The following is an 11466-nucleotide window of genomic DNA, read 5'->3' as shown; positions in this document are numbered from 1 at the left end:
TGACACATCTTGTACTGGATGAGTTCTGGCATATGAAGACACTGTAGAAAAACCTAAATCTCCTTATTTTTAGCTCTGAGCTATCTTTGTTATGTTTTGTCTAGCGGCCAGTGTGATGTTGTTTTGGAAAGAAGCAAAAAGGTGAGGGGTCAAGAACAAAATGCAAATATCTTTGAATGGTGTTTGTGATGAGCAGCCCAGGCTACTTCTAGGTGAATTGTGGTGGTCATTTTCATTGAGTAGGTAACAAGCGTCTGAATCCCATGGAAAAAAACAGAGAATTTTGCAACCAAAAATTTGGATTCAATTCCGGCTCTGCCATTTCCTACTAGTGAGATTTTTAGTATGTTCCTTTGCCTCTCTGAGGCAAATTTTATGCATCTATTAAACATGGATAATAACACTTGCTTGTCTTCTTGTCTTATGCGGTATTTGAGAAGGTAAAAAAAAAAAAAGATAATGAAGGGGATTTATAAATACAATGTAGAACGTGAAATAAATACATCCATTCTGCAAACATAACTTGACACTTGAATTAAGCGACTTCAGCTCTCAAAAATTTAATAATCTAATCTAATAACCAGCTATGTGTGTGCTTGTTTATGAGGGGACACATACTCACTGAGGTCTGAGGACCAAGGGGAAGTGGTAGATGATGCCCAGAGAAGCAACTTTAAAAGCAAGGGCAATAGAAATAGTCCGTCTCATAGGTTAAATTCCTTTCAGATTTGGTGCCCAGAAAACAAGTATGGGAGTGGGTGGGAGGTTGGAAGAGTTTCTATGAGAAGTAAAGTAAATACCTATGATATGGTTTGGCTGTGTCCCCACCCAAATCTCAACTTGAATTGTATCTCCCAGAATTCTCACATGTTGTGGGAGGGACTGAGGGGGAGGTAATTGAATCATGGGGGCCAATCTTTCCCGTGTTTTTCTTGTGATAGTGAATAAGTGTCACAAGATCTCATGGGTTTATTGGGTTTCTGCTTTTGCATCCTTCTCATTTTCTCTTGCTGCCACCATGTAAGAAGTACCTTTTGCCTCCCGCCTGATTCTGAGGCCTCCCCAACCATGTGGAACTGTAAGTCCAATTAAACTTCTTTTTCTTCCCAGTCTCGGGTATGTCTTTATCAGCAGTGTGAAAATGGTCTAAAACAACAGATTCTGGTCATCTCTGTATAACTCAGAACGTTGAGAGTTCAGCTCCTGTGCTTGTGGTCTACTTTCAAAATATCAGTCTTTCTTCTTTCATTATCACTTTCTAGGAAGTCCAATAAGAAAAACTGAAACTGGGATTAGAAAATCACTTTGACTTCATAGGGATATTAGATGGCCTATAGTTTTTATTCATCTCATGATTCTTAGTTCAAGTATGAATATACAGATATATTTTAAATTGTCCCATTGCCCTTTAACATTAATACACAAATGTGTCTATTGGTTCTAGACTCCCATCTGTTTAACAGTGAGAAGACCACCAGTCTTACAGATCCCTCTTTCAATATTTCCAGGAAGCTATGGGCATACACACATATGTGCCTAGGCCAGTGATTTCCATTTCTTGCCAATGCTGGCCAGCTATTTCAATATATTGGAATCTCTGAAGTTAAAACTTTATTCTTAAAGCTATATTTTCATTGTGACAGCCTGCTTTTACACAGTTGCAAATTAATGGTGCCCAATATGATGGAACTGGAGCATGATAGCTGTGCCTCAGGACAGGAGATCTTGCCACTGCACTTATAAAGTGAGTAGAGGACACTCCAGTTTTAAGCTTAGCTGGGTATTGAAGAAGGAACCCCAGTAAGGATGCCTGATCCCAATGGGCCATAGTATTTAATGCCATGATATACTTCAACAGGTATACTTACTTTTTTTTCTAGGTGAGCAAACACAATGGTAGGATGCCAGAGTCGGAACGTCTATGATATCCTCCACCACATTTAATTTAGACCCTTTACTCACCTACAATTCTCAGGCTTGCTTCTGGTTTAGATTTGTTTATTTTTTTTAGTGCAGTATTTTTTCTAAATTTATTTTTAATTGACAAATAATAGTTGTGTCTCTTTATGGAGTACAATGCAATGGTTTGATCTATGTATCCATTGTGGAAAGATTCCATCAGACTAGTTAACACTTTATCATCACTTCACCAACTTACCATTTTTTTGTGGTAAGAAATGTTAAAAATCTATTCTTTTAGTAATTTTGAAATGTACAACATATTATTAACTATGGTCACCATGCAGTTGCAAGAGATCACTTCTCCAGTTTAACCGAAACTGTCCTCTTTGGTCAACATCTTTCCTTTTCCCTCCCTTTCCTCCAACTTTGTAGCATCTGGTAACCACCTTTCTGCTCTCTGCTTCTGTTAATTTGACTTTTTTAGATTCTACCTATGAGATCATGCAATATTTGTCTTTCTGTGCCTGGCTTACTTTATTTAGCACACTGTCTTCCAGTTCCATCCATATTGTTACAAATTACAGAATTTCCTTCCTTGTAAGGTTGTACAGTATTCCATTGTGTCTATTCCACATTTTCTTTACCCATATAACTCCTGATGGACACTCAGGTCGCTTCCATATTTTGGCAATTGTAAGAAATGCTGAAATGCATCGATTTACTTTTTAAAGATTTATCCCCTCTGTTGGGGTTGTCTCAACATATCTGATACATTTGATGACTGTAACCCAAGGGTTAACAGGCTTTAATTCAGCATGTTCTTCAGATGCAGTGTAAAGTGATGGATGAAAATAGATGTGCAGGTGATGGGGTGTTGCCTTTCTATACTCTACTAGGTGAGCCCTAGCTCCAGCCTAACCAAAGTCCATGTTACTATTCTCAAACCACTTTAGGGTTCGTTTTCATTTTTGGACACAGTAAAATCTCTTTTTGTTACAGGGTCTTTGCATTTATTTTTTTCTCTTCTGAGAACCCTGCCCCCCTGATGATTGCTCAAGTCTCAGCTTAACTGTCACCTCCTCAGAGAGGCATTTTCTTTCTATTATATTACTCTATTTATTTATTCTTTAGCACTTTTCATAGTCTGCATTGATTTTGTTTCCCTGTTCCCTTGTTTCATGTAAGAGCCACAAGAGCAGCAGCCTTGCCTGTCACCACTATATCCCAGGGTCTAACATAGTGAAGGGCAGAATACATAATAATAACAGTTAACATTTATTGGGCACTTACTATTTGTAAAGTACTGTACTAAGTACTTTTACATCTATTAACTCACCCAATCTTAATTTGCTCCTTTTTTACAAATGAGGAAACTGGAACTTGTAGAGGATTTAAGAACCTAGCCACACATTAAGCACTTGGTAAGAGATGAAGCTATTTATGGTTTGGTGACTCCAAGTTTTCAGCTTTACATTATTCTGCCTCTCCTCATCTGCTTCTGCAGGCAGTCACGTTAGCACAGATCAAGGTCATGCCATGGTCCCAGTACCTTTTTTCTTTTCAAAAGTTATCTCAAGTTGTATTCATTTGCCTTGGAAGAAAACATACTATTTTCCCCTCTATCTAGCATGATGTCTTACATTGGGGGACTATGTCCCAGGTCACCAAAGGTGTCAAAAGGCTTTTCAGCCCTGGCTTTCCAGATCTGTGCACACGTATCCTCTCCAGAATGACCAGTCACTGGTAGGAGGATGGTCTTGCCTCTCTTGCTCATTCTACAGTCCACAGACTACTGCCAGAGGCCTTTTTGCTCTCCATGTGTAAGCCTTCTTATTTCTCTCATATGGGTGGTATCTGTTCTGATGTTACAAATATTTTTTTCTCATTCTCTTTGTGTACACTATGTGTGCTGATTTTTCCTCCGTGTTTGCCTGTCATACTGACGCCAGCTCTCTCTGCACTTAATGCCCCCATCTTACCCCATATGAGATGGAGCAGCCAACTGCCCAGACTTTAGAGGGACTCAAAAGAGATGGTTTCTTTTTTACCCTGTGATACCCTTTTTCCATTCCCTGGTAAGCTGTTCCTCCAGTGCTGTCTCTGGGGGACATGTTGCTGCTCTTGCCTGGAGCTGCACTGGTTACTCCGTCTGGGCTCATGTACAGCTCTAATTCAATTTACAACGCAGTTACATAACTGTTCCCAGTCTCCAGTTGACCTTGATGTCAAGCAGCGGTCAAGTTGTACCAGCCCAGAGAAAGGAGGAGGAATCTCTGGTCAGCCCTTGAGAACATTTTAGCTGGGGTTCTGGAATGGAATGTGGCACCAAAAGGCCAAACCAGACCAGTAAATTCTTTGGAAGGTTGAAAAGCAAGTGTTGTTGATTTTTGTAAGATGGATGCTGTTGACTTTCAGGGCAATCCTGTGTCACTCAGGATTGTGTTCTTGGACCAAAGATGAGGGTGCTGTCCTCTTTTCCCATGAATCACTGTAAGTGGATGAGCCTTTCAGCCTCAATGGGAAGTGCTCCTAGGAGTGTCTTGGCTCGGAAACTTCTCAAGGACAAACTTTTAGCACATTCTTTTCTGAAGAGTTCTGGTTCTACTCAGTTCTGAACAGTGACAAGAATAGCTAAGTTTTTCTTCTGTTCTTAATAAAGCCAGGAAGCCAGGGGTTTCAGCAAAAAAAAAAAAAAAAAAAAAAAAACCAAAAACACAAACTAAGGCCTGGGCAAATCGGTCAAAATTTCAGAAATTCAGTAGTATAAAGACTCTCTAGGAGCAAGTACTCTGTTTATTTTGTTCTCTGCTATATCTTTACACCATGAATAATATCTGCTATGGACTAGGTACTCAGATAATATTTGTTGGATGATTGTATAATAGGATTTGTGGATTGTGACAAGTGATCTTTTTCTTGTTAATCTGGCAAAGGCTACCATACTAGAGATTTTCAGAAGTCTGCTTTACATATTTTAATCATATATGTGTCTGTGCAAATACAATGCTAGATAAATATCCTACAAATGTATATATATACAAATGTCTATATCTATCATGATTAGTGATCATTAACTGGTTACTCATCTATGATAAGCACATTAGTAGATTGTGCCTGGATTTAAAGATTGCCTTAAATAAACACTATTCATTTATACTAATTTGACTATCCTCATTGACAGAACTAGATTCATGGGACTTGTGAGATTTATGCAGTTACAAAAGGTTCCTTCCTTAGAAGGACCTCATACTTGGTTTAGTGCTCTTCAAATTAATAATAAGTTTTGAACAAGATGACCCTATACTCATTTTACACTGGACCCCACAAAGGTAATTCTGCCAGAAGTATATATAGAGAGAGCAAGTGTAGAAAGATACTATCTCATATCACCTTTTATATGCTAACAGCCCTGAGTGAGAACAGTTGCTTACTGACTATGGCAACAACTAGGATAACATGTGGTATGGTTTGGCTGTATCCCGACCCAGATCTCATCTTGAATTTTCACATGTTGTGGGAGGGACCCAGTGGGAAGTAATTGAATCATGGAGCAAGTCTTTCCCATGGTGTTCTCGTGATAGTGAATCAGCTTCATGAGATCTGATAGTTTTAAAAAGGAGAGTTTCCCTGCACAAGCTCCTCTCTCTTTCCCTGTTACCATCCACGTAAGATGTGATTTGCTCCTCCTTGCCTTCCGCTATGATTGTGAGGCCTCCCCAGCCAAGTAGAACTGTAAGTCCAATTAAACCTTTCTTTATTAAATTGCCCAGTCTCGGGTATGCCTTTATTAGCAGCGTGAAAATAGGCTAATACATCATGCATATCAAGAAAGGATTAATCTACTACTAGTTCAAGACATTAACTGATTAATTAACTTTACTAATGACAAATGCATCACATATATATTCTTTCAAAAAGAATAATCCAGAATATAATTTGTGAATTCACTGGTAGCTCTTCTCTGCTGTGAACTATCTCTGCTTTAACAATCTTTGCCTTCCAAAATTCAATAAATTTAAGAGGCCGTAAATGTTAATAAATCATCCATATTGCTTATCTTTTTTGACAGCACAACCATTCTCATTCCTGAAAATTCCTATTGTTTTGTCTGTATCACATTTTAGTGCTTGATCAAAATCAATTTTGAATTTGAATACATGCTGCAATCTAGTTCTTTTTAAAGGTTTTCCACATCAAGTGATTTTCAAAATTTTACTCCCCAGAAAGTGTAGATAGGGCAGCATATATAATGCTAATTTTTAAAATATTACATAGCCTGACACTAGGCACATAATAACCAATGAGTAAATACCTAATTAAGTAAATTGAACTAACAATTAGTAATTTCCTACGTACCATGCAGGAACATACACATAGTAACTTTCATGTATCTTTTCTTAAGTAAAGGTTAAACTCCTAAACAGCTGTTTTTGCTCAAAAAATTTTAAAGTTGCCAAATATTAGATGGTAGCCTACACATGCTGGTTATATAAAAACAAATTCAAACCTCTTTGTATTTTTCAAAATAGAAAACTGGAGAAATTTTTTAAAAAGTCAAACCTTTGAAACATATAGTGATCTTTAGGTAGATTTCATTTTTACAACGTCGCCTCATTTCAAAGCACACCAACTGCTCCAGCTTGGCTTTGCTGAACCATTTAACACCCACTTGCATCTCAGAAAGTTTCCTGTGTTTATAATTACAAAGGATATTTCATGACAACCTGTTTGTTGTTTATTTATTTATTTATTACAAACATCAAGTCACTCAGCACTTTGGCTGAGCAGAGCAGGTTCATTCTCATGCACATCTTGATACATAACTGAAGTTGTTGCTTTAAGTCAAGCTGAGGCCAGATCCTCACAGCCAGACAGTTCTTAATTGCTTCATTTTTGAGATAGGGATTTTCTGAAATATATTTTCTTGCAGAGGAGAAAAGATTTTAAACTTTGCTTTCACTTCACACTGGGAACAAGGAACAAGCAGATGGAAAATAATGAGTTTCTTCAATACTGTCTTGGCTGGAGAAATATTTTCTTAGACTCCACCTTTTTCTACATGTGCCAGCAACACCAAAATCCTGTTTTCCATTAGTTTGATTCTTGTTAACTACACTTCATTCCTCTTTGGGTAGAGTAAATCACAGATGGAGTGCCATATCATCATGGTGTCCAGATAGAAAAAAACGTTCACAAACTTTGACATCGATAAAGAATCTAAAATTCAAACTCATACCACCATATGCATCCTAGCAAAGAGAGTAATCATTTATACTGTTCTTTTGAAACGAGACTAAAGTCTTTCATTTAAAATTTCTTCATTAAAAAACATCTCCATTGAAAAACAAAACTAAAACTAAAAAAAATACAATGAAATAATGACTTACCACATGTAAGTGGGCTAAATTAGAGTAAATAGTATCTGAAAAGAATCAACTTAAAGTGTTTAAATAGCTACTAATTTCATCATAAAAATAATCTTAAGACTGCATGTACAGGCTTCATGGAAAAAATTAGACCAAAGTGGAAAGCAGAAGGCGTCTTAGAAACATCTACATCTCCTATCATTTTCCACAAGGAAATTGCATAAAAATCCTCTCCTTGAGAAAATTCAATCCTCCACATGCTACAGGAAAGTAACCCTCTTCTTATTTTCAAGTTTCTCAAATTCAGATCCAGTTTAAGTGGCTTCTCCCAGATCTTTCAGGTTTCCCTGGTTTTTAAAACATATTATCACCATGAATGTTCTTCTTCATTCAAAACATGAAACACTTTCAGGAAATCTACATACATCCAATAACAATTACATAAGTAGGCACTCATTCCAAAGAGGGAAAGAAAAAGGAAAAAGAGAAGCTTAAAGGGATTGGCTAAAGTGGGTGATCTACTAGGATGCTGGGAACAAGTGATTCTCTGGTGAAACACCTCGAACACATTTTTGTTTTCAGTGAGCCTGAAAGCCTGAAGGGGGTTGACCTGAGGAGGATGGCATGAAAAAGTGACAAAGTGAGCAGGCTGGTACATGTCCAGTATGCAACCCTAACTGCTGATCAATGATCTCTAACCAATCATTTGGAAGAGTTGGTAACTTATCCTCTAGTGTAATTTTTCAAAGACACTGATGTCATTATGGGTAAATAAGAATTTGACATTGAAACTCCCCCCGCCCCCCAAGATTTAGGGAAGTGAAAGGAATTATGAATGACTGTCTCTGTCTATTTTCTGCTGCTATAACAGAATGCCACAGACTGGGTGATTTATAAAGAAAAAAATTTATTTGGCTCATGGTTCTAGAGCCATGATTCATCTTGAGGCAAATTCTCTCCAGCTGTGAGCCTGTGAAATCAAAACAAGTTATCTACTTTCAAAATACAGTGATAGGACAGACGTAGGATAGACATTCCCATTCCAAAAGGAAGAAATAGGCAAGAAGAAAGGCATAACTGGTCTCAAGTAAGTTCAAAGCCCAACAGGGAAAACAATATTAAGTGTTAAAGCTGGAGAATAATCTCCTTTGACTCCATGTCCCACTTCCTGAATACATTGGGGTGGGAATTGAGCACCCAGGGCTTCACATAACCCCACCCCCATGCCTTTGCTGAGCTTAGCCCACTTGGCTCTCAGGCGTTGGAGTCTCATGCTTGCAGCTCTCCTGGGCTAACATTGCACATTGACAGCTCTACAGTTCTTGGGTCTCAGTGGCCGTCCCAATTGTAAAGCTCCACTAGGCATCACAGTAGTGGGTACTCTCTGTGGTGACTCCACTCTTACAGCAGGTTTCTGCCTGGGGCCCCCAGATTATTCATGACATCCATTGAAATCTAGGTGGAGGTAGCCATGCCCCCAAACCTACAGACTGAACACCATATGGATGCCGTGAAGGATGGATTACTGCTTGCATGCTCCAGAGTGGCCTATACTATACTTGGGCCTGCTTAAGCCCCGGCTAGGACAGTCAAGGAGAACTGCACTGGAATACAGGGAGGAGCAGACAACTGAGTAAGCTCTGAGGAGAGAGCTCATGAAGAGTGCCCTGGGCCTGTCCCCTAAAACCATTCTTCCCTCCTAGAGCTCTGGGCCTGTGATAGGAGGGCAGCCTCTAGGAACTCTGAAGTGCCTTCAGGGTCCTTCTCTCATTGACTTGGTTAATAGCACCTGGCTCCCCTCTATCTATGGTAATCTGCTTACCAAATAGTTGCTTGGCTACACTCTTGATTTGCTCCCCTAAAGATGTATTTTCACTCTTTACATGGCCAGGCTGTGAATTTTCCAAATCTTTCCATTCTGCTTCTCTTTTAATTATACATTCCATCTTTAAATCATTCTTTTCCTCTCACATTTCCCTGTATGTGTTTAGAAGTAGCCATGCAGTGGTCTGAATGGTTTGCTGCTTAGGTATTTTTTCTGCCAGATATTCTGTCATTGCTCTTAAGTTCTTTCTACATTTTATAAAGCCTTCAAGCATACACACAATTTTACCAAGATTTTTGATACTTAATAACAAGGATGGCTTTTACTCCAGTTTCCAATACCTCGTTTCTTATTTCTGTCTGAGGCTTCATCAGAATGGCCTTTAACTGCCCATATTTTTATGAATTACTTAAGTAATCTCTAAGAAAATTCAAATTTCCTTATAATTCTCCTTTTCATCCAAACCCTCACCAGAAACACCCTTAATGTTTCACTGCAATACAGACTTTTTCTTGCCTGATTCTCCAAATACTTGTAGCCTCTACCATTACCCAGTTCCAAAGCTGCTTCTACATTTACAGGCATCTGTTCTAGTAACAGCAGCCGCATTTCTCAGTACCAATGATCTGTTTCACGGGTTAATGAGTGATTCTTTCCTGTTGAGATCTGTGTTTGCAAGTACCTTCACATCGTGAAGTGTCTCACTCTTAAGGAAAATAAAAAAGCTTACAAACCTTTTAAGGGCGCTTCACCCCCCAGACAAAAGAAATATATTGTATTTTATGATAAATGTAGGGCATCTGCAACCTGTATCTTACGCAGGGTGAATCACTGGACTTGTGTTTTTAAAAGGAAGAACAATGGCTTGAAAGGAATTGTTTAAGAGTAGTAAAGTCATTTACAAAAGAAAACCAAATGAAAAATCAACCAAATTACATAGAGTAACTCTGCCCTGAGTAACTAATTAATCATGGTGTCCAGGGGAGCCTATCTAGCTCTTGGTTTTCTGTGGTCTCAATAATAGGTAAATAGAATCTTAGAGGAAAAAAAAAGACTTGTCAGGTGTGTTTTTGCTTGTTTTTAACAAAGGCAGAAGTACCCTCAGGAGTTCTTAATTGAATTCACAAAGCCAGGCAATATGTTTAAATGTTATCATTGTAAAGCTATATTAAGTATCAGAGCAGCTTTTTGAAGTCAATATTTTTAAATAAAAAATACAATTTAAAGAGGATCATGGTCCAGTGGTGAAAAACCAGGACCTTTTCCTTACTCCAGCTATTTAGCGCAGAAAAGTTTATAATTATTAGAATGACAGGAAATGATGAATTTCTACTATGCAACATGTTAGGAAATGAAGACTGCTTTGGAATTGAAGAACTTTAGAATCAACCAAGAGTTGTGCAAATACAAGGCCATGGCTTCAAAAGGGAAATTTAGTTGTAATCAGATCCTGCTCTTCATTGTACTTTTTGGCTGTAGGTCACAGGGCTCTGTTGGAGATGATGCTGTGCCATCACTCTAAGACATTCTACTATAACTTACTGAGTACTAACTAAGTTTCAGTTCGTATGCCTGGCCTCCCGGGTCCTAAGATACAGACCCAGACCACCAGGAGGGTGCAGCGCAGTATATGGTGACTGCTAAACCCCTCACATAAAACAAAACAAAACAAAACAAAAAACAAGTAATTATTGCTAAGCAAACATGAGCTTTTAAAAAGGCTTTTATTATACAGAAAGGAATATGAAAACACAAAAAGATACTAAAGCCTGGTAAATATGTCCATTCTGAAAAAAATGAAAGTTATATTTTAAAACTCACAGGCAAAGCTCCACTTTGGTTTCAGTCATCATCTTTGGAAGAAAAGGAAGTTGGATTTTTCCATTAACACCTCACGGTGCCTTTCTCTCCATCCTGGGTAGTGGCCACGCCGCTGTCAGCCTCTTCACACGACTCAGCAGTGGTCAGGGTTGGCCCTTAATGCTGAATTTGGTGTGGTGCTTTCAACAGACTCATTCTTTGGCAGATATCCTGACACACAGAGAGAACTTTTTGACCAGGTTGTAGCAATTTTCAATAAAAGGATAAACATAAACGGAACTCTCTGTACTTTTTCATTATAGAAATAGTGTTTAGTACTCAACTGATACATTGTACTTTTTTCTGAATTGCTCTGCAGGAAGCATGTTTAAATATGATATCTGGGCCCCAAATAGACAGTACCAATGGCTTCTGATCAACTCTGAAGCTGAAAGGAGACTTTGTAGAGTATTGCACAGCATCACAAGTAGTGTGGTGCATCCCTCATCCCAATGTGTTAATAACGATAGAATTTAGAGTGTCTAACCTGAAAACTTTCTGAGAACAAATGTT

General features: G+C 38.3%; 1 long non-coding RNA gene across 1 annotated transcript; it reads right to left on the bottom strand.

The window, feature by feature from the left end:
• Positions 1–3164: 3164 nt before the first annotated feature.
• Positions 3165–11109, bottom strand: LOC104675619. The gene is made up of 3 exons (XR_749807.2): positions 10915–11109; positions 6463–6590; positions 3165–4513 (listed from the first exon to the last, which is right to left on the bottom strand). It is a non-coding gene; the product is annotated as an uncharacterized LOC104675619 (long non-coding RNA).
• Positions 11110–11466: the final 357 nt, after the last annotated feature.

Source organism: Rhinopithecus roxellana, chromosome 3 (genome assembly GCF_007565055.1).
Source record: "Rhinopithecus roxellana isolate Shanxi Qingling chromosome 3, ASM756505v1, whole genome shotgun sequence".
Lineage (NCBI taxonomy): Eukaryota > Metazoa > Chordata > Mammalia > Primates > Cercopithecidae > Rhinopithecus > Rhinopithecus roxellana.
This window is presented reverse-complemented; position numbering and strand designations above follow the sequence as displayed.